The 22,886-nt window shown below is 53.7% G+C and overlaps 24 non-coding genes and 1 pseudogene across 24 annotated transcripts; all 25 read left to right on the plus strand.

Moving 5' to 3' along the window:
- The first annotated feature begins 459 nt into the window (after positions 1–459).
- Positions 460–578, plus strand: LOC126093137 (5S ribosomal RNA). The gene has a single exon (XR_007521395.1). It is a non-coding gene; the product is annotated as a 5S ribosomal RNA (ribosomal RNA).
- Positions 579–1,422: 844 nt separating this feature from the next.
- Positions 1,423–1,541, plus strand: LOC126093834 (5S ribosomal RNA). The gene has a single exon (XR_007521819.1). It is a non-coding gene; the product is annotated as a 5S ribosomal RNA (ribosomal RNA).
- Positions 1,542–2,384: 843 nt separating this feature from the next.
- On the plus strand, positions 2,385–2,503 carry LOC126093846 (5S ribosomal RNA). Its single transcript, XR_007521820.1, has one exon. It is a non-coding gene; the product is annotated as a 5S ribosomal RNA (ribosomal RNA).
- Positions 2,504–3,046: 543 nt separating this feature from the next.
- LOC126093148 (5S ribosomal RNA) lies at positions 3,047–3,165 on the plus strand. The gene has a single exon (XR_007521396.1). It is a non-coding gene; the product is annotated as a 5S ribosomal RNA (ribosomal RNA).
- An 845-nt stretch (positions 3,166–4,010) lies between these two features.
- Positions 4,011–4,129, plus strand: LOC126093857 (5S ribosomal RNA). Its single transcript, XR_007521821.1, has one exon. It is a non-coding gene; the product is annotated as a 5S ribosomal RNA (ribosomal RNA).
- An 842-nt stretch (positions 4,130–4,971) lies between these two features.
- On the plus strand, positions 4,972–5,090 carry LOC126093868 (5S ribosomal RNA). Its single transcript, XR_007521822.1, has one exon. It is a non-coding gene; the product is annotated as a 5S ribosomal RNA (ribosomal RNA).
- Positions 5,091–5,930: 840 nt separating this feature from the next.
- On the plus strand, positions 5,931–6,047 carry LOC126092956 (5S ribosomal RNA; annotated as a pseudogene).
- A 543-nt stretch (positions 6,048–6,590) lies between these two features.
- Positions 6,591–6,709, plus strand: LOC126093161 (5S ribosomal RNA). Its single transcript, XR_007521397.1, has one exon. It is a non-coding gene; the product is annotated as a 5S ribosomal RNA (ribosomal RNA).
- An 845-nt stretch (positions 6,710–7,554) lies between these two features.
- LOC126093871 (5S ribosomal RNA) lies at positions 7,555–7,673 on the plus strand. Its single transcript, XR_007521823.1, has one exon. It is a non-coding gene; the product is annotated as a 5S ribosomal RNA (ribosomal RNA).
- Positions 7,674–8,514: 841 nt separating this feature from the next.
- Positions 8,515–8,633, plus strand: LOC126093872 (5S ribosomal RNA). The gene has a single exon (XR_007521824.1). It is a non-coding gene; the product is annotated as a 5S ribosomal RNA (ribosomal RNA).
- Positions 8,634–9,176: 543 nt separating this feature from the next.
- On the plus strand, positions 9,177–9,295 carry LOC126093172 (5S ribosomal RNA). The gene has a single exon (XR_007521398.1). It is a non-coding gene; the product is annotated as a 5S ribosomal RNA (ribosomal RNA).
- Positions 9,296–10,148: 853 nt separating this feature from the next.
- Positions 10,149–10,267, plus strand: LOC126093072 (5S ribosomal RNA). Its single transcript, XR_007521388.1, has one exon. It is a non-coding gene; the product is annotated as a 5S ribosomal RNA (ribosomal RNA).
- Positions 10,268–11,115: 848 nt separating this feature from the next.
- On the plus strand, positions 11,116–11,234 carry LOC126093078 (5S ribosomal RNA). Its single transcript, XR_007521389.1, has one exon. It is a non-coding gene; the product is annotated as a 5S ribosomal RNA (ribosomal RNA).
- An 847-nt stretch (positions 11,235–12,081) lies between these two features.
- Positions 12,082–12,200, plus strand: LOC126093190 (5S ribosomal RNA). Its single transcript, XR_007521400.1, has one exon. It is a non-coding gene; the product is annotated as a 5S ribosomal RNA (ribosomal RNA).
- Positions 12,201–12,746: 546 nt separating this feature from the next.
- Positions 12,747–12,865, plus strand: LOC126093184 (5S ribosomal RNA). The gene has a single exon (XR_007521399.1). It is a non-coding gene; the product is annotated as a 5S ribosomal RNA (ribosomal RNA).
- An 853-nt stretch (positions 12,866–13,718) lies between these two features.
- LOC126093793 (5S ribosomal RNA) lies at positions 13,719–13,837 on the plus strand. Its single transcript, XR_007521815.1, has one exon. It is a non-coding gene; the product is annotated as a 5S ribosomal RNA (ribosomal RNA).
- An 849-nt stretch (positions 13,838–14,686) lies between these two features.
- On the plus strand, positions 14,687–14,805 carry LOC126093090 (5S ribosomal RNA). The gene has a single exon (XR_007521391.1). It is a non-coding gene; the product is annotated as a 5S ribosomal RNA (ribosomal RNA).
- An 848-nt stretch (positions 14,806–15,653) lies between these two features.
- Positions 15,654–15,772, plus strand: LOC126093874 (5S ribosomal RNA). The gene has a single exon (XR_007521826.1). It is a non-coding gene; the product is annotated as a 5S ribosomal RNA (ribosomal RNA).
- An 849-nt stretch (positions 15,773–16,621) lies between these two features.
- Positions 16,622–16,740, plus strand: LOC126092959 (5S ribosomal RNA). Its single transcript, XR_007521378.1, has one exon. It is a non-coding gene; the product is annotated as a 5S ribosomal RNA (ribosomal RNA).
- An 849-nt stretch (positions 16,741–17,589) lies between these two features.
- LOC126092971 (5S ribosomal RNA) lies at positions 17,590–17,708 on the plus strand. The gene has a single exon (XR_007521379.1). It is a non-coding gene; the product is annotated as a 5S ribosomal RNA (ribosomal RNA).
- An 848-nt stretch (positions 17,709–18,556) lies between these two features.
- On the plus strand, positions 18,557–18,675 carry LOC126092983 (5S ribosomal RNA). Its single transcript, XR_007521380.1, has one exon. It is a non-coding gene; the product is annotated as a 5S ribosomal RNA (ribosomal RNA).
- An 847-nt stretch (positions 18,676–19,522) lies between these two features.
- LOC126092994 (5S ribosomal RNA) lies at positions 19,523–19,641 on the plus strand. The gene has a single exon (XR_007521381.1). It is a non-coding gene; the product is annotated as a 5S ribosomal RNA (ribosomal RNA).
- An 858-nt stretch (positions 19,642–20,499) lies between these two features.
- Positions 20,500–20,618, plus strand: LOC126093008 (5S ribosomal RNA). The gene has a single exon (XR_007521382.1). It is a non-coding gene; the product is annotated as a 5S ribosomal RNA (ribosomal RNA).
- An 848-nt stretch (positions 20,619–21,466) lies between these two features.
- LOC126093019 (5S ribosomal RNA) lies at positions 21,467–21,585 on the plus strand. Its single transcript, XR_007521383.1, has one exon. It is a non-coding gene; the product is annotated as a 5S ribosomal RNA (ribosomal RNA).
- An 847-nt stretch (positions 21,586–22,432) lies between these two features.
- LOC126093125 (5S ribosomal RNA) lies at positions 22,433–22,551 on the plus strand. The gene has a single exon (XR_007521394.1). It is a non-coding gene; the product is annotated as a 5S ribosomal RNA (ribosomal RNA).
- The last annotated feature ends 335 nt before the right edge of the window (positions 22,552–22,886 follow it).

Raw genomic sequence — 22,886 nt, forward strand, 5'->3', positions numbered from 1 at the left:
TAAACTACTGTAATGGTACGAAAATGCAGTAATTAACTCAGTTTGAGGGAGAATGTGCTAACCAAGTTTGCCAAGAAGACTTTGAAAACGACAAAACAGTACGAATCGGCAGGTGATTTCTGAAATACGTCACCGCCTATTGTTGTGTAGGAGTGTAGAGTTCCAAATTTGATTTGTAACCACGAATTTATTCCTTAGTCGTCTCGTCTCGTCTCGTCTCGTCTCGTCCCGCAGACGTTTGTCGTGCTTGCGCTGTCATATGGACCACGACCCGAGCGGCAGCGAGCGGCAGTCGAGCAAAGTCGGGACAAGTCGGGACGGGGACAGGGACAGGTATAGGAATGGTGCGAATGCATTGCAAACTACGCAGGACACCTGGTGTGAGGCGGAAAACTAACATTTTGTGTGTTGGGAGAAAAGCCGAACGCGAATTCTGCCGTGCTCCTACATTAGATGAGCGCCAACGGCCATACCATGATGAATACACCGGTTCTCGTCCGATCACCGAAGTTAAGCATCATCGGGCACGGCTAGTACTTGGATGGGTGACCGCCTGGGAAACCCGGGTGCTGTTGGCTCCCTTCCTGTTTTTTTTTTTTGTTATGTCGCCAGCCCAATTTTCAAACTACCTTTCTGTTGTGACATAGATGCTTCCTTAAGCCTTTTAAACTACTGTAATGGTACGAAAATGCAGTAATTAACTCAGTTTGAGGGAGAATGTGCTAACCAAGTTTGCCAAGAAGACTTTGAAAACGACAAAACAGTACGAATCGGCAGGTGATTTCTGAAATACGTCACCGCCTATTGTTGTGTAGGAGTGTAGAGTTCCAAATTTGATTTGTAACCACGAATTTATTCCTTAGTCGTCTCGTCTCGTCTCGTCTCGTCTCGTCCCGCAGACGTTTGTCGTGCTTGCGCTGTCATATGGACCACGACCCGAGCGGCAGCGAGCGGCAGTCGAGCAAAGTCGGGACAAGTCGGGACGGGGACAGGGACAGGGATAGGAATGGTGCGAATGCACTGCAAACTACGCAGACACCTGGTGTGAGGCGAGGGCGAGGCGAGGCGAGGAAGCCCACATCGCTACCAGTGGGCCCTCCAGCACGACACTGCCACACCCCGCACAGGCCTTCCGCTGAACACCAGGGACAAGATGCGTCCTCCGCTTGTGTCGAAGGCTGCACGCGCCCAGCGAATGACAGGGGGTGCAACGAGCAGCAGTGCGTCTCACACACGCGGCCGTGCGCCCGCCAATTCGGCCGTCACTCTGCTGGGACGCCGGGCGCGCCTCCCCGCGCCGTCCATGAGGAACTGGCGGTTGCGGAAGGAAGCGCTTTCGTCAAATGCGGCCGAAAACTAACATTTTGTGTGTTGGGAGAAAAGCCGAACGCGAATTCTGCCGTGCTCCTACATTAGATGAGCGCCAACGGCCATACCATGATGAATACACCGGTTCTCGTCCGATCACCGAAGTTAAGCATCATCGGGCACGGCTAGTACTTGGATGGGTGACCGCCTGGGAAACCCGGGTGATGTTGGCTCCCTTCCTGTTTTTTTTTTGTTATGTCGCCAGCCCAATTTTCAAACTACCTTTCTGTTGTGACAAAGATGCTTCCTTAAGCCTTTTAAACTACTGTAATGGTACGAAAATGCAGTAATTAAACTCAGTTTGAGGGAGAATGTGCTAACCAAGTTTGCCAAGAAGACTTTGAAAACGACAAAACAGTACGAATCGGCAGGTGATTTCCTGAAATACGTCACCGCCTATTGTTGTGTAGGAGTGTAGAGTTCCAAATTTGATTTGTAACCACGAATTTATTCCTTAGTCGTCTCGTCTCGTCTCGTCTCGTCTCGTCCCGCAGACGTTTGTCGTGCTTGCGCTGTCATATGGACCACGACCCGAGCGGCAGCGAGCGGCAGTCGAGCAAAGTCGGGACAAGTCGGGACGGGGACAGGGACAGGGATAGGAATGGTGCGAATGCACTGCAAACTACGCAGACACCTGGTGTGAGGCGAGGAAGGCGAGGCGAGGAAGCCCACATCGCTACCAGTGGGCCCTCCAGCACGACACTGCCACACCCCGCACAGGCCTTCCGCTGAACACCAGGGACAAGATGCGTCCTCCGCTTGTGTCGAAGGCTGCACGCGCCCAGCGAATGACAGGGGGTGCAACGAGCAGCAGTGCGTCTCACACACGCGGCCGTGCGCCCGCCAATTCGGCCGTCACTCTGCTGGGACGCCGGGCGCGCCTCCCCGCGCCGTCCATGAGGAACTGGCGGTTGCGGAAGGAAGCGCTTTCGTCAAATGCGGGCCGAAAACTAACATTTTGTGTGTTGGGAGAAAAGCCGAACGCGAATTCTGCCGTGCTCCTACATTAGATGAGCGCCAACGGCCATACCATGATGAATACACCGGTTCTCGTCCGATCACCGAAGTTAAGCATCATCGGGCACGGCTAGTACTTGGATGGGTGACCGCCTGGGAAACCCGGGTGATGTTGGCTCCCTTCCTGTTTTTTTTTTGTTATGTCGCCAGCCCAATTTTCAAACTACCTTTCTGTTGTGACAAAGATGCTTCCTTAAGCCTTTTAAACTACTGTAATGGTACGAAAATGCAGTAATTAACTCAGTTTGAGGGAGAATGTGCTAACCAAGTTTGCCAAGAAGACTTTGAAAACGACAAAACAGTACGAATCGGCAGGTGATTTCTGAAATACGTCACCGCCTATTGTTGTGTAGGAGTGTAGAGTTCCAAATTTGATTTGTAACCACGAATTTATTCCTTAGTCGTCTCGTCTCGTCTCGTCTCGTCTCGTCCCGCAGACGTTTGTCGTGCTTGCGCTGTCATATGGACCACGACCCGAGCGGCAGCGAGCGGCAGTCGAGCAAAGTCGGGACAAGTCGGGACGGGGACAGGGACAGGTATAGGAATGGTGCGAATGCATTGCAAACTACGCAGACACCTGGTGTGAGGCGGAAAACTAACATTTTGTGTGTTGGGAGAAAAGCCGAACGCGAATTCTGCCGTGCTCCTACATTAGATGAGCGCCAACGGCCATACCATGATGAATACACCGGTTCTCGTCCGATCACCGAAGTTAAGCATCATCGGGCACGGCTAGTACTTGGATGGGTGACCGCCTGGGAAACCCGGGTGCTGTTGGCTCCCTTCCTGTTTTTTTTTTTTGTTATGTCGCCAGCCCAATTTTCAAACTACCTTTCTGTTGTGACAAAGATGCTTCCTTAAGCCTTTTAAACTACTGTAATGGTACGAAAATGCAGTAATTAACTCAGTTTGAGGGAGAATGTGCTAACCAAGTTTGCCAAGAAGACTTTGAAAACGACAAAACAGTACGAATCGGCAGGTGATTTCTGAAATACGTCACCGCCTATTGTTGTGTAGGAGTGTAGAGTTCCAAATTTGATTTGTAACCACGAATTTATTCCTTAGTCGTCTCGTCTCGTCTCGTCTCGTCTCGTCCCGCAGACGTTTGTCGTGCTTGCGCTGTCATATGGACCACGACCCGAGCGGCAGCGAGCGGCAGTCGAGCAAAGTCGGGACAAGTCGGGACGGGGGACAGGGACAGGGATAGGAATGGTGCGAATGCACTGCAAACTACGCAGACACCTGGTGTGAGGCGAGGCGAGGCGAGGCGAGGAAGCCCACATCGCTACCAGTGGGCCCTCCAGCACGACACTGCCACACCCCGCACAGGCCTTCCGCTGAACACCAGGGACAAGATGCGTCCTCCGCTTGTGTCGAAGGCTGCACGCGCCCAGCGAATGACAGGGGGTGCAAACGAGCAGCAGTGCGTCTCACACACGCGGCCGTGCGCCCGCCAATTCGGCCGTCACTCTGCTGGGACGCCGGGCGCGCCTCCCCGCGCCGTCCATGAGGAACTGGCGGTTGCGGAAGGAAGCGCTTTCGTCAAATGCGGCCGAAAACTAACATTTTGTGTGTTGGGAGAAAAGCCGAACGCGAATTCTGCCGTGCTCCTACATTAGATGAGCGCCAACGGCCATACCATGATGAATACACCGGTTCTCGTCCGATCACCGAAGTTAAGCATCATCGGGCACGGCTAGTACTTGGATGGGTGACCGCCTGGGAAACCCGGGTGATGTTGGCTCCCTTCCTGTTTTTTTTTTGTTATGTCGCCAGCCCAATTTTCAAACTACCTTTCTGTTGTGACAAAGATGCTTCCTTAAGCCTTTTAAACTACTGTAATGGTACGAAAATGCAGTAATTAACTCAGTTTGAGGGAGAATGTGCTAACCAAGTTTGCCAAGAAGACTTTGAAAACGACAAAACAGTACGAATCGGCAGGTGATTTCTGAAATACGTCACCGCCTATTGTTGTGTAGGAGTGTAGAGTTCCAAATTTGATTTGTAACCACGAATTTATTCCTTAGTCGTCTCGTCTCGTCTCGTCTCGTCTCGTCCGCAGACGTTTGTCGTGCTTGCGCTGTCATATGGACCACGACCCGAGCGGCAGCGAGCGGCAGTCGAGCAAAGTCGGGACAAGTCGGGACGGGGACAGGGACAGGGATAGGAATGGTGCGAATGCACTGCAAACTACGCAGACACCTGGTGTGAGGCGAGGCGAGGCGAGGCGAGGAAGCCCACATCGCTACCAGTGGGCCCTCCAGCACGACACTGCCACACCCCCGCACAGGCCTTCCGCTGAACACCAGGGACAAGATGCGTCCTCCGCTTGTGTCGAAGGCTGCACGCGCCCAGCGAATGACAGGGGGGTGCAACGAGCAGCAGTGCGTCTCACACACGCGGCCGTGCGCCCGCCAATTCGGCCGTCACTCTGCTGGGACGCCGGGCGCGCCTCCCCGCGCCGTCCATGAGGAACTGGCGGTTGCGGAAGGAAGCGCTTTCGTCAAATGCGGCCGAAAACTAACATTTTGTGTGTTGGGAGAAAAGCCGAACGCGAATTCTGCCGTGCTCCTACATTAGATGAGCGCCAACGGCCATACCATGATGAATACACCGGTTCTCGTCCGATCACCGAAGTTAAGCATCATCGGGCACGGCTAGTACTTGGATGGGTGACCGCCTGGGAAACCCGGGTGATGTTGGCTCCCTTCCTGTTTTTTTTTTGTTATGTCGCCAGCCCAATTTTCAAACTACCTTTCTGTTGTGACAAAGATGCTTCCTTAAGCCTTTTAAACTACTGTAATGGTACGAAAATGCAGTAATTAACTCAGTTTGAGGGAGAATGTGCTAACCAAGTTTGCCAAGAAGACTTTGAAAACGACAAAACAGTACGAATCGGCAGGTGATTTCTGAAATACGTCACCGCCTATTGTTGTGTAGGAGTGTAGAGTTCCAAATTTGATTTGTAACCACGAATTTATTCCTTAGTCGTCTCGTCTCGTCTCGTCTCGTCTCGTCCCGCAGACGTTTGTCGTGCTTGCGCTGTCATATGGACCACGACCCGAGCGGCAGCGAGCGGCAGTCGAGCAAAGTCGGGACAAGTCGGGACGGGGACAGGGACAGGGATAGGAATGGTGCGAATGCACTGCAAACTACGCAGACACCTGGTGTGAGGCGAGGAAGGCGAGGCGAGGAAGCCCACATCGCTACCAGTGGGCCCTCCAGCACGACACTGCCACACCCCGCACAGGCCTTCCGCTGAACACCAGGGACAAGATGCGTCCTCCGCTTGTGTCGAAGGCTGCACGCGCCCAGCGAATGACAGGGGGTGCAACGAGCAGCAGTGCGTCTCACACACGCGGCCGTGCGCCCGCCAATTCGGCCGTCACTCTGCTGGGACGCCGGGCGCGCCTCCCCGCGCCGTCCATGAGGAACTGGCGGTTGCGGAAGGAAGCGCTTTCGTCAAATGCGGCCGAAAACTAACATTTTGTGTGTTGGGAGAAAAGCCGAACGCGAATTCTGCCGTGCTCCTACATTAGATGAGCGCCAACGGCCATACCATGATGAATACACGGTTCTCGTCCGATCACCGAAGTTAAGCATCATCGGGCACGGCTAGTACTTGGATGGGTGACCGCCTGGAAACCCGGGTGATGTTGGCTCCCTTCCTGTTTTTTTTTTGTTATGTCGCCAGCCCAATTTTCAAACTACCTTTCTGTTGTGACAAAGATGCTTCCTTAAGCCTTTTAAACTACTGTAATGGTACGAAAATGCAGTAATTAACTCAGTTTGAGGGAGAATGTGCTAACCAAGTTTGCCAAGAAGACTTTGAAAACGACAAAACAGTACGAATCGGCAGGTGATTTCTGAAATACGTCACCGCCTATTGTTGTGTAGGAGTGTAGAGTTCCAAATTTGATTTGTAACCACGAATTTATTCCTTAGTCGTCTCGTCTCGTCTCGTCTCGTCTCGTCCCGCAGACGTTTGTCGTGCTTGCGCTGTCATATGGACCACGACCCGAGCGGCAGCGAGCGGCAGTCGAGCAAAGTCGGGACAAGTCGGGACGGGGACAGGGACAGGTATAGGAATGGTGCGAATGCATTGCAAACTACGCAGACACCTGGTGTGAGGCGGAAAACTAACATTTTGTGTGTTGGGAGAAAAGCCGAACGCGAATTCTGCCGTGCTCCTACATTAGATGAGCGCCAACGGCCATACCATGATGAATACACCGGTTCTCGTCCGATCACCGAAGTTAAGCATCATCGGGCACGGCTAGTACTTGGATGGGTGACCGCCTGGGAAACCCGGGTGCTGTTGGCTCCCTTCCTGTTTTTTTTTTTTGTTATGTCGCCAGCCCAATTTTCAAACTACCTTTCTGTTGTGACAAAGATGCTTCCTTAAGCCTTTTAAACTACTGTAATGGTACGAAAATGCAGTAATTAACTCAGTTTGAGGGAGAATGTGCTAACCAAGTTTGCCAAGAAGACTTTGAAAACGACAAAACAGTACGAATCGGCAGGTGATTTCTGAAATACGTCACCGCCTATTGTTGTGTAGGAGTGTAGAGTTCCAAATTTGATTTGTAACCACGAATTTATTCCTTAGTCGTCTCGTCTCGTCTCGTCTCGTCTCGTCCCGCAGACGTTTGTCGTGCTTGCGCTGTCATATGGACCACGACCCGAGCGGCAGCGAGCGGCAGTCGAGCAAAGTCGGGGACAAGTCGGGACGGGGACAGGGACAGGGATAGGAATGGTGCGAATGCACTGCAAACTACGCAGACACCTGGTGTGAGGCGAGGCGAGGCGAGGCGAGGAAGCCCACATCGCTACCAGTGGGCCCTCCAGCACGACACTGCCACACCCCGCACAGGCCTTCCGCTGAACACCAGGGACAAGATGCGTCCTCCGCTTGTGTCGAAGGCTGCACGCGCCCAGCGAATGACAGGGGGTGCAACGAGCAGCAGTGCGTCTCACACACGCGGCCGTGCGCCCGCCAATTCGGCCGTCACTCTGCTGGGACGCCGGGCGCGCCTCCCCGGCGCCGTCCATGAGGAACTGGCGGTTGCGGAAGGAAGCGCTTTCGTCAAATGCGGCCGAAAACTAACATTTTGTGTGTTGGGAGAAAAGCCGAACGCGAATTCTGCCGTGCTCCTACATTAGATGAGCGCCAACGGCCATACCATGATGAATACACCGGTTCTCGTCCGATCACCGAAGTTAAGCATCATCGGGCACGGCTAGTACTTGGATGGGTGACCGCCTGGGAAACCCGGGTGATGTTGGCTCCCTTCCTGTTTTTTTTTTGTTATGTCGCCAGCCCAATTTTCAAACTACCTTTCTGTTGTGACAAAGATGCTTCCTTAAGCCTTTTAAACTACTGTAATGGTACGAAAATGCAGTAATTAACTCAGTTTGAGGGAGAATGTGCTAACCAAGTTTGCCAAGAAGACTTTGAAAACGACAAAACAGTACGAATCGGCAGGTGATTTCTGAAATACGTCACCGCCTATTGTTGTGTAGGAGTGTAGAGTTCCAAATTTGATTTGTAACCACGAATTTATTCCTTAGTCGTCTCGTCTCGTCTCGTCTCGTCTCGTCCCGCAGACGTTTGTCGTGCTTGCGCTGTCATATGGACCACGACCCGAGCGGCAGCGAGCGGCAGTCGAGCAAAGTCGGGACAAGTCGGGACGGGGACAGGGACAGGGATAGGAATGGTGCGAATGCACTGCAAACTACGCAGACACCTGGTGTGAGGCGAGGCGAGGCGAGGCGAGGAAGCCCACATCGCTACCAGTGGGCCCTCCAGCACGACACTGCCACACCCCGCACAGGCCTTCCGCTGAACACCAGGGACAAGATGCGTCCTCCGCTTGTGTCGAAGGCTGCACGCGCCCAGCGAATGACAGGGGGTGCAACGAGCAGCAGTGCGTCTCACACACGCGGCCGTGCGCCCGCCAATTCGGCCGTCACTCTGCTGGGACGCCGGGCGCGCCTCCCCGCGCCGTCCATGAGGAACTGGCGGTTGCGGAAGGAAGCGCTTTCGTCAAATGCGGCCGAAAACTAACATTTTGTGTGTTGGGAGAAAAGCCGAACGCGAATTCTGCCGTGCTCCTACATTAGATGAGCGCCAACGGCCATACCATGATGAATACACCGGTTCTCGTCCGATCACCGAAGTTAAGCATCATCGGGCACGGCTAGTACTTGGATGGGTGACCGCCTGGGAAACCCGGGTGATGTTGGCTCCCTTCCTGTTTTTTTTTTGTTATGTCGCCAGCCCAATTTTCAAACTACCTTTCTGTTGTGACAAAGATGCTTCCTTAAGCCTTTTAAACTACTGTAATGGTACGAAAATGCAGTAATTAACTCAGTTTGAGGGAGAATGTGCTAACCAAGTTTGCCAAGAAGACTTTGAAAACGACAAAACAGTACGAATCGGCAGGTGATTTCTGAAATACGTCACCGCCTATTGTTGTGTAGGAGTGTAGAGTTCCAAATTTGATTTGTAACCACGAATTTATTCCTTAGTCGTCTCGTCTCGTCTCGTCTCGTCTCGTCCCGCAGACGTTTGTCGTGCTTGCGCTGTCATATGGACCACGACCCGAGCGGCAGCGAGCGGCAGTCGAGCAAAGTCGGGACAAGTCGGGACGGGGACAGGGACAGGTATAGGAATGGTGCGAATGCATTGCAAACTACGCAGACACCTGGTGTGAGGCGGAAAACTAACATTTTGTGTGTTGGGAGAAAAGCCGAACGCGAATTCTGCCGTGCTCCTACATTAGATGAGCGCCAACGGCCATACCATGATGAATACACCGGTTCTCGTCCGATCACCGAAGTTAAGCATCATCGGGCACGGCTAGTACTTGGATGGGTGACCGCCTGGGAAACCCGGGTGCTGTTGGCTCCCTTCCTGTTTTTTTTTTTTGTTATGTCGCCAGCCCAATTTTCAAACTACCTTTCTGTTGTGACAAAGATGCTTCCTTAAGCCTTTTAAACTACTGTAATGGTACGAAAATGCAGTAATTAACTCAGTTTGAGGGAGAATGTGCTAACCAAGTTTGCCAAGAAGACTTTGAAAACGACAAAACAGTACGAATCGGCAGGTGATTTCTGAAATACGTCACCGCCTATTGTTGTGTAGGAGTGTAGAGTTCCAAATTTGATTTGTAACCACGAATTTATTCCTTAGTCGTCTCGTCTCGTCTCGTCTCGTCTCGTCCCGCAGACGTTTGTCGTGCTTGCGCTGTCATATGGACCACGACCCGAGCGGCAGCGAGCGGCAGTCGAGCAAAGTCGGGACAAGTCGGGACGGGGACAGGGACAGGGATAGGAATGGTGCGAATGCACTGCAAACTACGCAGACACCTGGTGTGAGGCGAGGCGAGGCGAGGCGTGGCGAGGCGAGGAAACCCACATCGCTACCAGTGGGCCCTCCAGCACGACACTGCCACACCCCGCACAGGCCCTCCGCTGAACACCAGGGACAAGATGCGTCCTCCGCTAGTGTCGAAGGCTGCACGCGCCCAGCGAATGACAGGGGGTGCAACGAGCAGCAGTGCGTCTAACACACGCGGCGGTGCGCCCGCCAATTCGGCCGTCACTCTGCTGGGACGCCGGGCGTGCCTCCCCGCGCCGTCCTCGAGGAACTGGCGGTTGCGGAAGGAAGCGCTTTCGTCAAATGCGGCCGAAAACTAACATTTTGTGTGTTGGGAGAAAAGCCGAACGCGAATTCTGCCGTGCTCCTACATTAGATGAGCGCCAACGGCCATACCATGATGAATACACCGGTTCTCGTCCGATCACCGAAGTTAAGCATCATCGGGCCCGGCTAGTACTTGGATGGGTGACCACCTGGGAAACCCGGGTGCTGTTGGCTCCCTTACTGTTTTTTTTTTTTGTTATGTCGCCAGCCCAATTTTCAAACTACCTTTCTGTTGTGACAAAGATGCTTCCTTAAGCCTTTTAAACTACTGTAATGGAACGAAAATGCAGTAATTAACTCAGTTTGAGGGAGAATGTGCTAAACAAGTTTGCCAAGAAGACTTTGAAAACGACAAAACACTACGAATCGGCAGGTGATTTCTGAAATACGTCACCGCCTATTGTTGTGTAGGTGTGTTGAGTTCCAAATTTGATTTGTAACCACGAACTTATTCCTTAGTCGTCTCGTCTCGTCTCGTCTCGTCCCGCAGACGTTTGTCGTGCTTGCGCTGTCATATGGACCACGACCCGAGCGGCAGCGAGCGGCAGTCGAGCAAAGTCGGGACAAGTCGGGACGGGGACAGGGACAGGGATAGGAATGGTGCGAATGCACTGCAAACTACGCAGACACCTGGTGTGAGGCGAGGCGAGGCGAGGCGTGGCGAGGCGAGGAAACCCACATCGCTACCAGTGGGCCCTCCAGCACGACACTGCCACACCCCGCACAGGCCCTCCGCTGAACACCAGGGACAAGATGCGTCCTCCGCTAGTGTCGAAGGCTGCACGCGCCCAGCGAATGACAGGGGGTGCAACGAGCAGCAGTGCGTCTAACACACGCGGCGGTGCGCCCGCCAATTCGGCCGTCACTCTGCTGGGACGCCGGGCGTGCCTCCCCGCGCCGTCTTCGAGGAACTGGCGGTTGCGGAAGGAAGCGCTTTCGTCAAATGCGGCCGAAAACTAACATTTTGTGTGTTGGGAGAAAAGCCGAACGCGAATTCTGCCGTGCTCCTACATTAGATGAGCGCCAACGGCCATACCATGATTAATACACCGGTTCTCGTCCGATCACCGAAGTTAAGCATCATCGGGCCCGGCTAGTACTTGGATGGGTGACCACCTGGGAAACCCGGGTGCTGTTGGCTCCCTTACTGTTTTTTTTTTTGTTATGTCGCCAGCCCAATTTTCAAACTACCTTTCTGTTGTGACAAAGATGCTTCCTTAAGCCTTTTAAACTACTGTAATGGAACGAAAATGCAGTAATTAACTCAGTTTGAGGGAGAATGTGCTAACCAAGTTTGCCAAGAAGACTTTGAAAACGACAAAACACTACGAATCGGCAGGTGATTTCTGAAATACGTCACCGCCTATTGTTGTGTAGGTGTGTTGAGTTCCAAATTTGATTTGTAACCACGAACTTATTCCTTAGTCGTCTCGTCTCGTCTCGTCTCGTCCCGCAGACGTTTGTCGTGCTTGCGCTGTCATATGGACCACGACCCGAGCGGCAGCGAGCGGCAGTCGAGCAAAGTCGGGACAAGTCGGGACGGGGACAGGGACAGGGATAGGAATGGTGCGAATGCACTGCAAACTACGCAGACACCTGGTGTGAGGCGAGGCGAGGCGAGGCGTGGCGAGGCGAGGAAACCCACATCGCTACCAGTGGGCCCTCCAGCACGACACTGCCACACCCCGCACAGGCCCTCCGCTGAACACCAGGGACAAGATGCGTCCTCCGCTAGTGTCGAAGGCTGCACGCGCCCAGCGAATGACAGGGGGTGCAACGAGCAGCAGTGCGTCTAACACACGCGGCGGTGCGCCCGCCAATTCGGCCGTCACTCTGCTGGGACGCCGGGCGTGCCTCCCCGCGCCGTCCTCGAGGAACTGGCGGTTGCGGAAGGAAGCGCTTTCGTCAAATGCGGCCGAAAACTAACATTTTGTGTGTTGGGAGAAAAGCCGAACGCGAATTCTGCCGTGCTCCTACATTAGATGAGCGCCAACGGCCATACCATGATGAATACACCGGTTCTCGTCCGATCACCGAAGTTAAGCATCATCGGGCCCGGCTAGTACTTGGATGGGTGACCACCTGGGAAACCCGGGTGCTGTTGGCTCCCTTACTGTTTTTTTTTTTTTGTTATGTCGCCAGCCCAATTTTCAAACTACCTTTCTGTTGTGACAAAGATGCTTCCTTAAGCCTTTTAAACTACTGTAATGGTACGAAAATGCAGTAATTAACTCAGTTTGAGGGAGAATGTGCTAACCAAGTTTGCCAAGAAGACTTTGAAAACGACAAAACAGTACGAATCGGCAGGTGATTTCTGAAATACGTCACCGCCTATTGTTGTGTAGGAGTGTAGAGTTCCAAATTTGATTTGTAACCACGAATTTATTCCTTAGTCGTCTCGTCTCGTCTCGTCTCGTCTCGTCCCGCAGACGTTTGTCGTGCTTGCGCTGTCATATGGACCACGACCCGAGCGGCAGCGAGCGGCAGTCGAGCAAAGTCGGGACAAGTCGGGACGGGGACAGGGACAGGTATAGGAATGGTGCGAATGCATTGCAAACTACGCAGACACCTGGTGTGAGGCGGAAAACTAACATTTTGTGTGTTGGGAGAAAAGCCGAACGCGAATTCTGCCGTGCTCCTACATTAGATGAGCGCCAACGGCCATACCATGATGAATACACCGGTTCTCGTCCGATCACCGAAGTTAAGCATCATCGGGCACGGCTAGTACTTGGATGGGTGACCGCCTGGGAAACCCGGGTGCTGTTGGCTCCCTTCCTGTTTTTTTTTTTTGTTATGTCGCCAGCCCAATTTTCAAACTACCTTTCTGTTGTGACAAAGATGCTTCCTTAAGCCTTTTAAACTACTGTAATGGTACGAAAATGCAGTAATTAACTCAGTTTGAGGGAGAATGTGCTAACCAAGTTTGCCAAGAAGACTTTGAAAACGACAAAACAGTACGAATCGGCAGGTGATTTCTGAAATACGTCACCGCCTATTGTTGTGTAGGAGTGTAGAGTTCCAAATTTGATTTGTAACCACGAATTTATTCCTTAGTCGTCTCGTCTCGTCTCGTCTCGTCTCGTCCCGCAGACGTTTGTCGTGCTTGCGCTGTCATATGGACCACGACCCGAGCGGCAGCGAGCGGCAGTCGAGCAAAGTCGGGACAAGTCGGGACGGGGACAGGGACAGGGATAGGAATGGTGCGAATGCACTGCAAACTACGCAGACACCTGGTGTGAGGCGAGGCGAGGCGAGGCGTGGCGAGGCGAGGAAACCCACATCGCTACCAGTGGGCCCTCCAGCACGACACTGCCACACCCCGCACAGGCCCTCCGCTGAACACCAGGGACAAGATGCGTCCTCCGCTAGTGTCGAAGGCTGCACGCGCCCAGCGAATGACAGGGGGTGCAACGAGCAGCAGTGCGTCTAACACACGCGGCGGTGCGCCCGCCAATTCGGCCGTCACTCTGCTGGGACGCCGGGCGTGCCTCCCCGCGCCGTCCTCGAGGAACTGGCGGTTGCGGAAGGAAGCGCTTTCGTCAAATGCGGCCGAAAACTAACATTTTGTGTGTTGGGAGAAAAGCCGAACGCGAATTCTGCCGTGCTCCTACATTAGATGAGCGCCAACGGCCATACCATGATGAATACACCGGTTCTCGTCCGATCACCGAAGTTAAGCATCATCGGGCCCGGCTAGTACTTGGATGGGTGACCACCTGGGAAACCCGGGTGCTGTTGGCTCCCTTACTGTTTTTTTTTTTTTGTTATGTCGCCAGCCCAATTTTCAAACTACCTTTCTGTTGTGACAAAGATGCTTCCTTAAGCCTTTTAAACTACTGTAATGGAACGAAAATGCAGTAATTAACTCAGTTTGAGGGAGAATGTGCTAAACAAGTTTGCCAAGAAGACTTTGAAAACGACAAAACACTACGAATCGGCAGGTGATTTCTGAAATACGTCACCGCCTATTGTTGTGTAGGTGTGTTGAGTTCCAAATTTGATTTGTAACCACGAACTTATTCCTTAGTCGTCTCGTCTCGTCTCGTCTCGTCCCGCAGACGTTTGTCGTGCTTGCGCTGTCATATGGACCACGACCCGAGCGGCAGCGAGCGGCAGTCGAGCAAAGTCGGGACAAGTCGGGACGGGGACAGGGACAGGGATAGGAATGGTGCGAATGCACTGCAAACTACGCAGACACCTGGTGTGAGGCGAGGCGAGGCGAGGCGTGGCGAGGCGAGGAAACCCACATCGCTACCAGTGGGCCCTCCAGCACGACACTGCCACACCCCGCACAGGCCCTCCGCTGAACACCAGGGACAAGATGCGTCCTCCGCTAGTGTCGAAGGCTGCACGCGCCCAGCGAATGACAGGGGGTGCAACGAGCAGCAGTGCGTCTAACACACGCGGCGGTGCGCCCGCCAATTCGGCCGTCACTCTGCTGGGACGCCGGGCGTGCCTCCCCGCGCCGTCTTCGAGGAACTGGCGGTTGCGGAAGGAAGCGCTTTCGTCAAATGCGGCCGAAAACTAACATTTTGTGTGTTGGGAGAAAAGCCGAACGCGAATTCTGCCGTGCTCCTACATTAGATGAGCGCCAACGGCCATACCATGATTAATACACCGGTTCTCGTCCGATCACCGAAGTTAAGCATCATCGGGCCCGGCTAGTACTTGGATGGGTGACCACCTGGGAAACCCGGGTGCTGTTGGCTCCCTTACTGTTTTTTTTTTTGTTATGTCGCCAGCCCAATTTTCAAACTACCTTTCTGTTGTGACAAAGATGCTTCCTTAAGCCTTTTAAACTACTGTAATGGAACGAAAATGCAGTAATTAACTCAGTTTGAGGGAGAATGTGCTAACCAAGTTTGCCAAGAAGACTTTGAAAACGACAAAACACTACGAATCGGCAGGTGATTTCTGAAATACGTCACCGCCTATTGTTGTGTAGGTGTGTTGAGTTCCAAATTTGATTTGTAACCACGAACTTATTCCTTAGTCGTCTCGTCTCGTCTCGTCTCGTCCCGCAGACGTTTGTCGTGCTTGCGCTGTCATATGGACCACGACCCGAGCGGCAGCGAGCGGCAGTCGAGCAAAGTCGGGACAAGTCGGGACGGGGACAGGGACAGGGATAGGAATGGTGCGAATGCACTGCAAACTTACGCAGACACCTGGTGTGAGGCGAGGCGAGGCGAGGCGAGGCGAGGCGAGGAAGCCCACATCGCTACCAGTGGGCCCTCCAGCACGACACTGCCACACCCCGCACAGGCCCTCCGCTGAACACCAGGGACAAGATGCGTCCTCCGCTAGTGTCGAAGGCTGCACGCGCCCAGCGAATGACAGGGGATGCAACGAGCAGCAGTGCGTCTCACACACGCGGCGGTGCGCCCGCCAATTCGGCCGTCACTCTGCTGGGACGCCGGGCGCGCCTCCCCGCGCCGTCCTCGAGGAACTGGCGGTTGCGGAAGGAAGCGCTTTCGTCAAATGCGGCCGAAAACTAACATTTTGTGTGTTGGGAGAAAAGCCGAACGCGAATTCTGCCGTGCTCCTACATTAGATGAGCGCCAACGGCCATACCATGATGAATACACCGGTTCTCGTCCGATCACCGAAGTTAAGCATCATCGGGCCCGGCTAGTACTTGGATGGGTGACCACCTGGGAAACCCGGGTGCTGTTGGCTCCCTTACTGTTTTTTTTTTTTGTTATGTCGCCAGCCCAATTTTCAAACTACCTTTCTGTTGTGACAAAGATGCTTCCTTAAGCCTTTTAAACTACTGTAATGGAACGAAAATGCAGTAATTAACTCAGTTTGAGGGAGAATGTGCTAAACAAGTTTGCCAAGAAGACTTTGAAAACGACAAAACACTACGAATCGGCAGGTGATTTCTGAAATACGTCACCGCCTATTGTTGTGTAGGTGTGTTGAGTTCCAAATTTGATTTGTAACCACGAACTTATTCCTTAGTCGTCTCGTCTCGTCTCGTCTCGTCCCGCAGACGTTTGTCGTGCTTGCGCTGTCATATGGACCACGACCCGAGCGGCAGCGAGCGGCAGTCGAGCAAAGTCGGGACAAGTCGGGACGGGGACAGGGACAGGGATAGGAATGGTGCGAATGCACTGCAAACTTACGCAGACACCTGGTGTGAGGCGAGGCGAGGCGAGGCGAGGCGAGGCGAGGAAGCCCACATCGCTACCAGTGGGCCCTCCAGCACGACACTGCCACACCCCGCACAGGCCCTCCGCTGAACACCAGGGACAAGATGCGTCCTCCGCTAGTGTCGAAGGCTGCACGCGCCCAGCGAATGACAGGGGATGCAACGAGCAGCAGTGCGTCTCACACACGCGGCGGTGCGCCCGCCAATTCGGCCGTCACTCTGCTGGGACGCCGGGCGCGCCTCCCCGCGCCGTCCTCGAGGAACTGGCGGTTGCGGAAGGAAGCGCTTTCGTCAAATGCGGCCGAAAACTAACATTTTGTGTGTTGGGAGAAAAGCCGAACGCGAATTCTGCCGTGCTCCTACATTAGATGAGCGCCAACGGCCATACCATGATGAATACACCGGTTCTCGTCCGATCACCGAAGTTAAGCATCATCGGGCCCGGCTAGTACTTGGATGGGTGACCACCTGGGAAACCCGGGTGCTGTTGGCTCCCTTACTGTTTTTTTTTTTTGTTATGTCGCCAGCCCAATTTTCAAACTACCTTTCTGTTGTGACAAAGATGCTTCCTTAAGCCTTTTAAACTACTGTAATGGAACGAAAATGCAGTAATTAACTCAGTTTGAGGGAGAATGTGCTAACCAAGTTTGCCAAGAAGACTTTGAAAACGACAAAACACTACGAATCGGCAGGTGATTTCTGAAATACGTCACCGCCTATTGTTGTGTAGGTGTGTTGAGTTCCAAATTTGATTTGTAACCACGAACTTATTCCTTAGTCGTCTCGTCTCGTCTCGTCTCGTCCCGCAGACGTTTGTCGTGCTTGCGCTGTCATATGGACCACGACCCGAGCGGCAGCGAGCGGCAGTCGAGCAAAGTCGGGACAAGTCGGGACGGGGACAGGGACAGGGATAGGAATGGTGCGAATGCACTGCAAACTTACGCAGACACCTGGTGTGAGGCGAGGCGAGGCGAGGCGAGGCGAGGCGAGGAAGCCCACATCGCTACCAGTGGGCCCTCCAGCACGACACTGCCACACCCCGCACAGGCCCTCCGCTGAACACCAGGGACAAGATGCGTCCTCCGCTAGTGTCGAAGGCTGCACGCGCCCAGCGAATGACAGGGGATGCAACGAGCAGCAGTGCGTCTCACACACGCGGCGGTGCGCCCGCCAATTCGGCCGTCACTCTGCTGGGACGCCGGGCGCGCCTCCCCGCGCCGTCCTCGAGGAACTGGCGGTTGCGGAAGGAAGCGCTTTCGTCAAATGCGGCCGAAAACTAACATTTTGTGTGTTGGGAGAAAAGCCGAACGCGAATTCTGCCGTGCTCCTACATTAGATGAGCGCCAACGGCCATACCATGATGAATACACCGGTTCTCGTCCGATCACCGAAGTTAAGCATCATCGGGCCCGGCTAGTACTTGGATGGGTGACCACCTGGGAAACCCGGGTGCTGTTGGCTCCCTTACTGTTTTTTTTTTTTTGTTATGTCGCCAGCCCAATTTTCAAACTACCTTTCTGTTGTGACAAAGATGCTTCCTTAAGCCTTTTAAACTACTGTAATGGAACGAAAATGCAGTAATTAACTCAGTTTGAGGGAGAATGTGCTAAACAAGTTTGCCAAGAAGACTTTGAAAACGACAAAACACTACGAATCGGCAGGTGATTTCTGAAATACGTCACCGCCTATTGTTGTGTAGGTGTGTTGAGTTCCAAATTTGATTTGTAACCACGAACTTATTCCTTAGTCGTCTCGTCTCGTCTCGTCTCGTCCCGCAGACGTTTGTCGTGCTTGCGCTGTCATATGGACCACGACCCGAGCGGCAGCGAGCGGCAGTCGAGCAAAGTCGGGACAAGTCGGGACGGGGACAGGGACAGGGATAGGAATGGTGCGAATGCACTGCAAACTACGCAGACACCTGGTGTGAGGCGAGGCGAGGCGAGGCGTGGCGAGGCGAGGAAACCCACATCGCTACCAGTGGGCCCTCCAGCACGACACTGCACACCCCGCACAGGCCCTCCGCTGAACACCAGGGACAAGATGCGTCCTCCGCTAGTGTCGAAGGCTGCACGCGCCCAGCGAATGACAGGGGGTGCAACGAGCAGCAGTGCGTCTAACACACGCGGCGGTGCGCCCGCCAATTCGGCCGTCACTCTGCTGGGACGCCGGGCGTGCCTCCCCGCGCCGTCCTCGAGGAACTGGCGGTTGCGGAAGGAAGCGCTTTCGTCAAATGCGGCCGAAAACTAACATTTTGTGTGTTGGGAGAAAAGCCGAACGCGAATTCTGCCGTGCTCCTACATTAGATGAGCGCCAACGGCCATACCATGATGAATACACCGGTTCTCGTCCGATCACCGAAGTTAAGCATCATCGGGCCCGGCTAGTACTTGGATGGGTGACCACCTGGGAAACCCGGGTGCTGTTGGCTCCCTTACTGTTTTTTTTTTTTGTTATGTCGCCAGCCCAATTTTCAAACTACCTTTCTGTTGTGACAAAGATGCTTCCTTAAGCCTTTTAAACTACTGTAATGGAACGAAAATGCAGTAATTAACTCAGTTTGAGGGAGAATGTGCTAACCAAGTTTGCCAAGAAGACTTTGAAAACGACAAAACACTACGAATCGGCAGGTGATTTCTGAAATACGTCACCGCCTATTGTTGTGTAGGTGTGTTGAGTTCCAAATTTGATTTGTAACCACGAACTTATTCCTTAGTCGTCTCGTCTCGTCTCGTCTCGTCCCGCAGACGTTTGTCGTGCTTGCGCTGTCATATGGACCACGACCCGAGCGGCAGCGAGCGGCAGTCGAGCAAAGTCGGGACAAGTCGGGACGGGGACAGGGACAGGGATAGGAATGGTGCGAATGCACTGCAAACTACGCAGACACCTGGTGTGAGGCGAGGCGAGGCGAGGCGTGGCGAGGCGAGGAAACCCACATCGCTACCAGTGGGCCCTCCAGCACGACACTGCACACCCCGCACAGGCCCTCCGCTGAACACCAGGGACAAGATGCGTCCTCCGCTAGTGTCGAAGGCTGCACGCGCCCAGCGAATGACAGGGGGTGCAACGAGCAGCAGTGCGTCTAACACACGCGGCGGTGCGCCCGCCAATTCGGCCGTCACTCTGCTGGGACGCCGGGCGTGCCTCCCCGCGCCGTCCTCGAGGAACTGGCGGTTGCGGAAGGAAGCGCTTTCGTCAAATGCGGCCGAAAACTAACATTTTGTGTGTTGGGAGAAAAGCCGAACGCGAATTCTGCCGTGCTCCTACATTAGATGAGCGCCAACGGCCATACCATGATGAATACACCGGTTCTCGTCCGATCACCGAAGTTAAGCATCATCGGGCCCGGCTAGTACTTGGATGGGTGACCACCTGGGAAACCCGGGTGCTGTTGGCTCCCTTACTGTTTTTTTTTTTGTTATGTCGCCAGCCCAATTTTCAAACTACCTTTCTGTTGTGACAAAGATGCTTCCTTAAGCCTTTTAAACTACTGTAATGGAACGAAAATGCAGTAATTAACTCAGTTTGAGGGAGAATGTGCTAACCAAGTTTGCCAAGAAGACTTTGAAAACGACAAAACACTACGAATCGGCAGGTGATTTCTGAAATACGTCACCGCCTATTGTTGTGTAGGTGTGTTGAGTTCCAAATTTGATTTGTAACCACGAACTTATTCCTTAGTCGTCTCGTCTCGTCTCGTCTCGTCCCGCAGACGTTTGTCGTGCTTGCGCTGTCATATGGACCACGACCCGAGCGGCAGCGAGCGGCAGTCGAGCAAAGTCGGGACAAGTCGGGACGGGGACAGGGACAGGGATAGGAATGGTGCGAATGCACTGCAAACTTACGCAGACACCTGGTGTGAGGCGAGGCGAGGCGAGGCGAGGCGAGGCGAGGCGAGGCGAGGAAGCCCACATCGCTACCAGTGGGCCCTCCAGCACGACACTGCCACACCCCGCACAGGCCCTCCGCTGAACACCAGGGACAAGATGCGTCCTCCGCTAGTGTCGAAGGCTGCACGCGCCCAGCGAATGACAGGGGGTGCAACGAGCAGCAGTGCGTCTCACACACGCGGCGGTGCGCCCGCCAATTCGGCCGTCACTCTGCTGGGACGCCGGGCGCGCCTCCCCGCGCCGTCCTCGAGGAACTGGCGGTTGCGGAAGGAAGCGCTTTCGTCAAATGCGGCCGAAAACTAACATTTTGTGTGTTGGGAGAAAAGCCGAACGCGAATTCTGCCGTGCTCCTACATTAGATGAGCGCCAACGGCCATACCATGATGAATACACCGGTTCTCGTCCGATCACCGAAGTTAAGCATCATCGGGCCCGGCTAGTACTTGGATGGGTGACCACCTGGGAAACCCGGGTGCTGTTGGCTCCCTTACTGTTTTTTTTTTTTGTTATGTCGCCAGCCCAATTTTCAAACTACCTTTCTGTTGTGACAAAGATGCTACCTTAAGCCTTTTAAACTACTGTAATGGAACGAAAATGCAGTAATTAACTCAGTTTGAGGGAGAATGTGCTAAACAAGTTTGCCAAGAAGACTTTGAAAACGACAAAACACTACGAATCGGCAGGTGATTTCTGAAATACGTCACCGCCTATTGTTGTGTAGGTGTGTTGAGTTCCAAATTTGATTTGTAACCACGAACTTATTCCTTAGTCGTCTCGTCTCGTCTCGTCTCGTCCCGCAGACGTTTGTCGTGCTTGCGCTGTCATATGGACCACGACCCGAGCGGCAGCGAGCGGCAGTCGAGCAAAGTCGGGACAAGTCGGGACGGGGACAGGGACAGGGATAGGAATGGTGCGAATGCACTGCAAACTACGCAGACACCTGGTGTGAGGCGAGGCGAGGCGAGGCGTGGCGAGGCGAGGAAACCCACATCGCTACCAGTGGGCCCTCCAGCACGACACTGCCACACCCCGCACAGGCCCTCCGCTGAACACCAGGGTCAAGATGCGTCCTCCGCTAGTGTCGAAGGCTGCACGCGCCCAGCGAATGACAGGGGGTGCAACGAGCAGCAGTGCGTCTAACACACGCGGCGGTGCGCCCGCCAATTCGGCCGTCACTCTGCTGGGACGCCGGGCGTGCCTCCCCGCGCCGTCCTCGAGGAACTGGCGGTTGCGGAAGGAAGCGCTTTCGTCAAATGCGGCCGAAAACTAACATTTTGTGTGTTGGGAGAAAAGCCGAACGCGAATTCTGCCGTGCTCCTACATTAGATGAGCGCCAACGGCCATACCATGATGAATACACCGGTTCTCGTCCGATCACCGAAGTTAAGCATCATCGGGCCCGGCTAGTACTTGGATGGGTGACCACCTGGGAAACCCGGGTGCTGTTGGCTCCCTTACTGTTTTTTTTTTTGTTATGTCGCCAGCCCAATTTTCAAACTACCTTTCTGTTGTGACAAAGATGCTTCCTTAAGCCTTTTAAACTACTGTAATGGAACGAAAATGCAGTAATTAACTCAGTTTGAGGGAGAATGTGCTAACCAAGTTTGCCAAGAAGACTTTGAAAACGACAAAACACTACGAATCGGCAGGTGATTTCTGAAATACGTCACCGCCTATTGTTGTGTAGGTGTGTTGAGTTCCAAATTTGATTTGTAACCACGAACTTATTCCTTAGTCGTCTCGTCTCGTCTCGTCTCGTCCCGCAGACGTTTGTCGTGCTTGCGCTGTCATATGGACCACGACCCGAGCGGCAGCGAGCGGCAGTCGAGCAAAGTCGGGACAAGTCGGGACGGGGACAGGGACAGGGATAGGAATGGTGCGAATGCACTGCAAACTACGCAGACACCTGGTGTGAGGCGAGGCGAGGCGAGGCGTGGCGAGGCGAGGAAACCCACATCGCTACCAGTGGGCCCTCCAGCACGACACTGCCACACCCCGCACAGGCCCTCCGCTGAACACCAGGGACAAGATGCGTCCTCCGCTAGTGTCGAAGGCTGCACGCGCCCAGCGAATGACAGGGGGTGCAACGAGCAGCAGTGCGTCTACCACACGCGACGGTGCGCCCGCCAATTCGGCCGTCACTCTGCTGGGACGCCGGGCGCGCCTCCCCGCGCCGTCCATGAGGAACTGGCGGTTGCGGAAGGAAGCGCTTTCGTCAAATGCGGCCGAAAACTAACATTTTGTGTGTTGGGAGAAAAGCCGAACGCGAATTCTGCCGTGCTCCTACATTAGATGAGCGCCAACGGCCATACCATGATGAATACACCGGTTCTCGTCCGATCACCGAAGTTAAGCATCATCGGGCCCGGCTAGTACTTGGATGGGTGACCGCCTGGGAAACCCGGGTGCTGCTGGCTCCCTTCCTGTTTTTTTTTTTTTGTTATGTCGCCAGCCCAATTTTCAAACTACCTTTCTGTTGCGACAAAGATGCTTCTTTAAGCCTTTTAAACTACTGTAATGGTACGAAAATGCAGTAATTAACTCAGTTTGAGGGAGAATGTGCTAACCAAGTTTGCCAAGAAGACTTTGAAAACGACAAAACAGTACGAATCGGCAGGTGATTTCTGAAATACGTCACCGCCTATTGTTGTGTAGGAGTGTAGAGTTCCAAATTTGATTTGTAACCACGAATTTATTCCTTAGTCGTCTCGTCTCGTCTCATCTCGTCTCGTCTCGTCCCGCAGACGTTTGT

The sequence above is a fragment of the Schistocerca cancellata genome, chromosome 7 (genome assembly GCF_023864275.1).
Source record: "Schistocerca cancellata isolate TAMUIC-IGC-003103 chromosome 7, iqSchCanc2.1, whole genome shotgun sequence".
Lineage (NCBI taxonomy): Eukaryota > Metazoa > Arthropoda > Insecta > Orthoptera > Acrididae > Schistocerca > Schistocerca cancellata.